This window comes from Spermophilus citellus (genome assembly GCF_964194105.1).
Source record: "Spermophilus citellus genome assembly, chromosome: 3".
Taxonomy (NCBI): Eukaryota; Metazoa; Chordata; class Mammalia; order Rodentia; family Sciuridae; genus Spermophilus; species Spermophilus citellus.
Window position 1 is genome coordinate 125,879,048 of NC_138184.1, and position 8,601 is coordinate 125,887,648.

Genomic DNA, 8,601 nt, shown 5'->3' on the forward strand with positions numbered 1-8,601 from the left:
TTGATACAGCGGCTGTTTGCCTGTGATGGCAAACAGCCTATTACTTCTCCAAAGCGGAATCTTCTTCTGTTTATTGCTGTGGTTTATAATAATGGGACGTGAGGTTAAAGTAATGCATGTGCTAAAAAAAGGTCAGTCATTGCGGTTAAGACTAGAGGCTGGGGGCAGTCTCCCTTTGTAAATGTTAACATAGCTGATGAAACATGCAGACAGGCTGAGAGTTTCCTGGGAGCCAATGTGAAAAGGAAGCCACAATTAGTGACAGGTATCTTATCTGAAAGGAGGGGGAAAAAGCAGAAACTGCAGAGAAAATATGTGGGAAATTATGGAGGGTGTTGACTAAGTTGATGGACGTGTCTGGAGCTAAGACATAGGGCAAATGTTCCTGCCTGTTCACAGGCACAGTGCAATGATTGTTGTAGAGACAGTTGTTTCAGACAAGCTGTTACAGTGTAACCATGTGTTGTAATAAGATCCTCAGTGATGGGAGAGGTGGTCCTGCTCTTTAGGACTGTGCTCCAGCTGTTCTGGAGATCTCCATGTGCATGTACACTACTTGCTCACATGTACATGCAAGCACAGAGTGTACTAGTTCTTATGAATGAGCATGGAACTAAAGCCAAGTCTGGAACCATCCAAGCTGTGAATACCAGAGAGCTCCATGACCTTCATTTGATTCCTTTTGTTTTGTGGGCTCCATGTTCCCCTTCTGTAAAATGGGATTCCCACCACTTTCCTCTGGGATCTCTGTGAGGTTAGAATGAAATGAAGAATTAAAATTCTCAGCACTGCTCAGGAAATACGTGATGAATAGGGAAAGCCTGACTTGCTGTTTCTTGGATTTGAGAGGACAATGAAGTCCTTTTAGTTCTGCAGGCCTGGCTGTTTGTTTTGTGTTTTGATCTTGTACTCTTGCCATCTGATGGGACAGAACCAGTCTGATGAGCTGCAGGGGACGTCCTCTGCTTCCTGAGGGTAAGGACATGAGGAAAGATACTCTCGATGCCTTGGATCTTGTGATCCCTTGATTGGAGACTGAGGACAAGGAGCTCAAGGCCTGGGGTTGGAACAAGGGTATATGGCATATGTGTTTCTCTGCGTGGTAGGTGCTGTTTTGCAGAGCGGTTTCCTCTGACAGCTACCTAACTATTGTATAAACAGTGGTAACGGCTTTTTGTTGAAGTTCCAATGGCAGAATATTTTGCTTCTGTCCATCTTACCTTTACCTTCTACATGTCACCCAAGGGAGCTGGTTCCTATCTGTGCAGCAAGGAATCCTGACACTCTTGAGGTGTAAGTATGGCTTTTGTTAGGAGACCATGGAGTCCATGTGTCTGACCTGGTTCCATGCCAGACTCCTAGGCTACCCCCAGAATCCAGGGAGTGGCCTTGGCACAGCCAGCCCTGAGGATGTCTGCACTGTTTACAGAGTGGCCGCTGTCCTTGAAGAAGGCCTGGTTCATGTTCCAGCCTTCCGGTGGCCTTCCAGTGGCTATGTGTGGGAGGTGGGCAGGACAGTGCCAGCTGCAACAGCTCAAGAACAGGTGCAGAGAACCCCGTCCAGCTGCTGGCACACACATTGAGTGCTTTTGCTGGTTTCTCATGCTGGAGGAGAGGTCATATCAGAATAGCTTCTGAGTCATAACAGCTTTGGTTCCCTTTGTTTAATTAAAGTGAAGCCAATGGACTGTTTCCATCAAAGGTGACATCAGGAGTCAGGTTACATTGTCTAAGCCTGGAGTTTTCAAACTGGCTTTTGCCAACCATCCCCTGATACTGTTGTGTGTGTGCATGGGTGTGTGTGTGTGTGTGTGTGTGTGTTTGTGTTGCATGTGTGTGCATGCAGTGTGTGTGTTATGTGTATGTACATTGGCATCTTGTTCAGTAAGGTTTGTTTAACTCTTAAAACCACCCAGAGCAAGCTGTCCTGAGTAATGAGATCAACACAAGGACAAATTGTGACTGTTTAGGAAATCTGTGACACGTTTCATTCTTGCCTCTTCCACTGGTGGCCCACGACAGAGTCTCACAAAGCATCTAAATTATTTTCAGAAGGAATGCCTACCAAGTGGATAAATAGAAACTTCTGGTGAATGAAAAGAACTTACTTTAATGGTACCCTTTTTATTTCATTGCAAATTAAGCAGCAGCAAATTTCAAGCAAATTTCAAGCTTTTCATTTGTCAAATATGGGGTTGGATGCTTTGTGAATTGGTGCTGAGAGTCCAGTAACCCAGGGCTGTCATTCAGGTAACCTTGAGTTCATGGGCTACATAGGCCTCTTATGATGGTCTCTGTCTGTAGCAGTCTTTTAGATTTTTATCAAAAAAGACTTCATGGAAATCTCATGCATGAATTTCTGGTCTTCATGGCCTGTAAATCCAGGCAATGGATTGGGCAGTGATTATTTTCTACCTGTAGTACATTTCCACAACATTTCCAGTGGTAAACTTCAGAAACACAAAGCCACTGAGGCAAAATCATAGCTGTGCAGTTATCCCTGTTTTTTGAAAATCACCTACATATGCCCACCTGCGTATCAGGGTTCACCACTGCTCAGGTCAGATTCTGTATGTCTCATTAGGAGTCTTCATACAAACATATTGAAGTCGCATTGTATCAGGTTAAAAAACAGGCCTTGTTCTTTAACCTCCTTGATCTCCAGGGAGCCTAGAGGGAAGGCTCAGAGTTCCATTGGGTCAAAGTCCAGCCATTCCATTTTTGTAAGGATAGCCAGATTCCATATCTGTGCCTTTGGCAAAAGTCAAGTGAGTCCCAGAAATGTGAAAAACAACAACAGCAACAACAACAACAACAACAAAAAACCCCACAGTGATTACACCTTGACACTCAGTTATTCCAGAGTGCTGTTGCAGATAGTCTGCACACACAGTACTGAGGTATTGAAAGGCACCACAGAAGATCCTTGTTCAAAGGGGACAAGAGGGAAGGGAGGATTCAGGGACATCAAGCAGGCTGTCATTGACAAGGGAAGCCAGATTAGATCTAGGAGGTGGTGACACACATGAGGTTGGAAGACTAGATAGTGGGCAGAGGGGAGGCCAGTCACTATTCTAACTCGAAGTCCCTAGGGAGCACCCATCCTTGCTTGGGTGTGAGCCTCAGGCCCTCAGTCCTGGCTGTTGTGTCCTATGCAGCCTTGGGTCTCTGTCTCATCTCCCAGCCTCATCCCAGGGAAGGTGTGGGCGCTGGTGCCAGTTGGTTCTTTCTCCTAGCAACAAGTGCAGGCTGACAGGATGGGCAGGATTCACTGTGGGAGAGGAATGGGGAGAAGAAGAATGAGGTGCATATGACCTGAGAGGTGGGCAGGGATCTCTGTTCCCAAGATCACTTGCAGCCATTGGTTTGGACACCACCAGCCCCTTGAGGATGGCCTGGAACAGGTCCCACTCCTGGGACTGGTCTGATGTAGACACATCATCAGTTTATTTCCCAATTCCCTATTTCCTATCTCCCACTTGGGTCCCAGAGTCCTTTGACTGGGGTCTGAGTCAACATTAAGGTATTGCATGGAGAGCTTGAGGGGTGGGAGTTTAAAACCATAATCTTGAACGGTTCTCAGATTCTTATCTTCTTAATTCTGCATGTCACCCCCTTGAAGGTTTTTCTTCTTTATTTCATGGCACATGTGACTCACCTGATGGATGATGCAAAGTGTGCATTGGTGAAGAGGGGCAAGCCCATAGGTGCATTTTTCAGTTAAACTCACACCTGGTTTTTCAGGTAAAGAAACTATGTGCAGCAAAAGGCAGGTTTGGAAACAAATAACCAGAGCCTCTCCTTCTTGGCCCCAGAGGACACATCTTTCGTGATGTGGGAGGTACAGTCATGTTGCCCTGAAACTCAACCCATTCCATTATTTCAGGAGAACCAGATTCCACATCTATGGCTTTGGCAAAAGTCAAGTGACACCCAGAAATTTAAAACAACAATAGCAGCAATAGCAGCAGCAGCAGCAGCAGCAACAACAACAATACAGTAAAACCTCAGAATATGGCCTTATTTGCAATAATTATGGAGGTGAGGTCATTCTGAAAAAGGATGGGCCAAAAGCCAATGATTCGTGTCCTTATAAAAAGAGGAGAGGACGCATGGAGATGCATGGGGACAAGGCCATATGATGAGGGAGGCAGAGGTCAGAGCTGTGTATCTCTAAGCCAGAGAACTCCAAGGATTGCAACAGCCATGAGAGGGTGGAAAAGGTAGGAAGGATTCTCCCTGCAGCCCTCAGAGGGAGCACGGCCCCGCCCACACCTCGATTTCAGATTTCCAGGCCTCAGATCCATGAGAGAATAAATGCCTGTCATTTGAAGCTGCCCAGTTTGCAGTACTTGTTTACAGCAGCCCTAGGAAGTTTGCAGGGTTGATAGCTCCCTTCACTTCTGTCTTGCTGCTTCATCGTTCCCCATTCATTTCTAGAACTTCTTCTTGGCCCATGGAGTAAAGAGGAAGCTGCTCCAACTGCAGGGCAGTGAGGCGGCCTGAATAGGAACCAGCAATGGCCACCACGGAGTCAGAGAAAGGTCTGGGTGGCCCTTCTGTGAACTGTCCCAGTTATTTGCATGGAACACATCTTCAGAACTAGCAGAGAAAATAGCAAAGGATGTCTGTAGAAATGGTTTGAAAGAGGAGCCTTTGGTTATTGGGCAGGGCTATGAAGTCCATTGCCCCAGGACTTTTGCAGGAAAACAGAGCCTTCCTAGCCGGAGGGTCCCAGGGTCTAAGTCAGCCCAAGGATGGAAAGGGAAGCTTGTTCCTTCCAGGACTCCATGGATGAGCTGGACCCAGGACAACCTGCTGCTCAGAGCCAGGCCCATTTTCACAGACAGTTCCAGGAAGGTGCCCAGACCTTTCCCCACCAACCCCTGTTTTCAGCTATTCCCTGAAGCATCTCACCACCCCCAGGCCATCTTGGCCCAGCAGGCCCAGATCTTTGGGAATGTCCATGGCTCTCCATCCCCGCCCCTTTTAACCACAGGCTAAACTTTGATCCATACTTTTCTTTGATTTCACCATCCCTTCCCACACCTGAAACAACATCCGTCTTTGGCTGTTTCCAGCTTGGAGGGTGGGAGCTGCCTGGATTTCTGGGAAAGGCAGGCCGGTGAGGTTTCCCATAAACCTGCGCATTTCCTTCAGAAGCCTGTCATCCATGGCCTGCTGGAGGCCTTTAGGTCTCAGTTCATTGACACGCCAAGAAACAAGGGGAAACCCTCAACAAATTAGAGAAAGCACACTCAACAGAGCTGAGCCTCCCACACGTGGGTGGTGGGCCTGCTTCCTTTGTAGCTGGTATTTGAAAGCCTGAGGGGTAGGATTCTGCCCTGAAGCTATTGTCCCACCTCTGCAGGTGGGGGAATTGTGAGACATCTACAGCAGCCTTGTGTGTTAACCCTGGGGTGGTGTCGGCTTACATTCAAGGAGCACAAAGCCTTAGCTAATGATTAAAAACCTGTCCTGGGCCTGCCTGGCGTGACTTGTCTGTGCCACCAGGTGTGTGGTGCTCACTTGGTGCTGGATTCCCACTGCCCTGGTTACTAGGTATGCCTGTGAGTTTAGGGTTGGAGCCCTTCTTTGCTCCCTGAGACTCTAATTCTACAGTGAGAGTTGGTGCTGCCAGCCCTTGACCCTCAGGCCCCCATTTACCTACTCCCTTTGTATGACTGGAGGTCAGTTCAAAGTCACTTCTACTTAAATATTGATGGCCTTCTGCAGATCACTGCAGGTAACCTTTCTCTGATCACTGCAGGTAGCCTTTTTCTGAGGGACCCACCAACTGGGTGAATGCACTGGGGCAACCTGATGAGTGGTTTTTTTTTTTTTTTTTTTTTGCACAGATTGTAGCAATCACACATTTTAGTTTGGAGGGGCTCTTGAAGGCAGTGGTCCCTTGTGATCTATGGGGAGATAGCAAGCAACTACTGAAGGGGAAAATCAAATGCTTTTTAATTTTTATTATTATCCGTTTTAAGGTGCTGAAGCTATTGTTTGGAGAGAAGGTAGCATGTGACAGTATAGCATTACAAACCCTGGGTAGGGGGAGGTATTTATTGGCACAGCACTTAAATTACTCTACTCAGCAAGTAGATTATGCATCACACATGCTGCGCCTACCCCCAAGTCCCCATCCATTCCTAGGAGAGGGGGGCAGGTTAGTGTGGGTTCCTCTCTGCCTATGTGGGCTTTGTTCTCTAGCCTCTTATTTTCACATGTGGGTGTGGGTGACTGATCCACGGTCTCCTATATTCAAAAAAGCCTCTGTTAAGAGAAGCAGGTACCTGTGGAAGCTTCCTGGAGTTGCTGAGAGTACCTTTGAGCTGTCTAGAAGGTCACTCCCTCTGTGTTGGCATTGCCACCGCTATCCTGAGTTGGGTGTTTCCCTGCCAGCCACAGGGCACCTCCATGCTGGAAGTCAGGAGCTGTGGGCTCTCTGTCTTCACGGCCAGCCGCTGTCACAGTGGAATTCTCCTAGTGCACTTGTGGCAGATTTGTTTAGAATATGTACTTCCCCTGCAGTATTAGGTAACGCTTTTTGTAAAAAAAGAAAAGAGGTTTCATTTACTGGAAATCATGCCATGTTTGGTGGCTCAATTACACAGAGGGAATAAGGAGCTTCATGTTTAACTACATGGGTACTTTCCAGTTTACTGAAGAGTTTTCTCCACTTGGTTAACACTGTTTATCAACGTGGTGGCCATGACACTCCTCATCCTGGTTTTCCCCTGGGCCTTGGGCATGAGGGGCAGCTGTGGCCTGTCATTCCAGAATGAACTGGGCCTGGAGAGCAGGTTTATGGTAGCAGGATCAGCTTCCGATAGACAGGGAGGGCCTGGGTTCTGGTCCTATCTACTGTCAGCTTTGTGATTCTGGACTGGGGTGAAATTTTGATCTATATAGCAAGCACGCTTGCAAAAGTACTATGTAAAATAATAACAACATTCCTGAACTACTTTGGGGAGATGCTGGGGAAACAACTCATTCTAAAAGCTGGTGAATAAAGAGAAAGAGCCAAGCATTTGTGTCCCCATCCCCACAGTTTTTGTAGTGCTAGACAAGTGCCCTGTCATGCTAGCAAGTGCCCTTCTGTGAGGCGACATCCCGGCTAACCTTTCTTTCTTTCACAAACTATACCTCAGTGTTTCCAAATGAAGGAAGAGGGAAAGTTTTACTGAAAGAGGAATTCTAGCTATATATATATATTGAAAAAGTGATAGAGTTAAAATATTGACCTTTTCAAAGCCCTCATAACTGAGCCACTGGGGTCTCAGCCCTCATCCTGAGTATATTCCACTGTCACAGTAGGGAGAGCATATGCCTCCTCCAGGGAAGAGCATGATGCCCGCTGTCCAAACCTTGCCCCAAATCAATCCAGAATCAGAGCAAACCTCAGAGCCATATGCAACTGACAAGAAATCAGGGGCCAGAGCAGTCTATGATATTAAAATACCAGAGGGGTCAGCAGAATCCAGAGCAGGGGAAATTCTAATGAGAATAAATGAGCCTGCTGTTTTACGAATGAATTTGTAAAAAGAGGAGGAAGAATCTATATTGTAAAGGAACTGAAGACACAAATTAAATAAACATTGTAAGGCTTCATTTGGATTCATTTTTTTTTAAGGCAGTGAAAGTAAAACCAAAATATATGATGGAGAAATTTGGACCCTGAAAAATCTTTCATGATATTAAGGAATTATTGTCACAATACAGGTACTTTTTAGGGTCTCTCTCTATATACTTATCTCTATATATCTTGCCTATGTATACTGAGATATTTGTGAATTAAGTGATGTGATGTGTGGTATTAGCTTTAAGATGTACCAGGGAGATTGACAGTGTGGTTCATTGGGGTAGAGTTGGTCCCTGTGGGCTCCTGGTCCTGGTGTCTGCTTTCCAAGGCTATAGTACAGGATGAAAATGAGGTGCACAGGCCCAGAGTTTTAGGTGGACTGGTGACCAGCCTGCAGGGTCCCAGGGAACACTTGCTCTGTTATTCCATAAATGCACACCAGTGCTTCCTGAACACTGCCCTTTCCCTCTCTTGCACAATTCTCTTTCATTTCCTGACAGCTCAACACTTAAGCCAGTGTACCATTTGACTGTTGACCTCTGAAAATACACACATCTCAGTAGCACTGTTAACAATATATCTTTGTGATGAAGTCTGGCTCTGAAAACCTGCTGGGAAATCCTACTACGGGATTCAAATTTTTCTATTTTCTAAAGTGGCAACATTGACCTCATAGAGCCTTTAAAAAATCATTCTGAATAAAGAAGGGTTGTTTCACAGGAGCCAGGTTAAGTCTTAACTGTTTTCCTTGGGAAAATTCTACACCTCCTTGAACAGAGGGATTCACCTTGAGATGACTTTCTCATGGAAAGGAATGAGGCCAAGGCATAGTTATTCAGGGAGAGCTGATTTTGACTGTACAGAATGAAGAATTTTGGAAAATTAAGACATCTTTAAAATGGACATTGGTGCTATTCAAATAGAAGCTGGCAGTGTTGCCGTAATGGTCATACTGAGGATGATGATGGCCAGGGATGCTATAAGGGAGAAAGAGTCAGAGTCATGTGGTAACA

The 8,601-nt window shown here is 46.1% G+C and overlaps 1 protein-coding gene across 7 annotated transcripts in view; it reads left to right on the forward strand.

The window, feature by feature from the left end:
• Positions 1 to 8,601, forward strand: part of TNS3 (tensin 3) — a 275,924-nt gene that overhangs the window by 97,972 nt on the left and 169,351 nt on the right. The window lies entirely within an intron of this gene.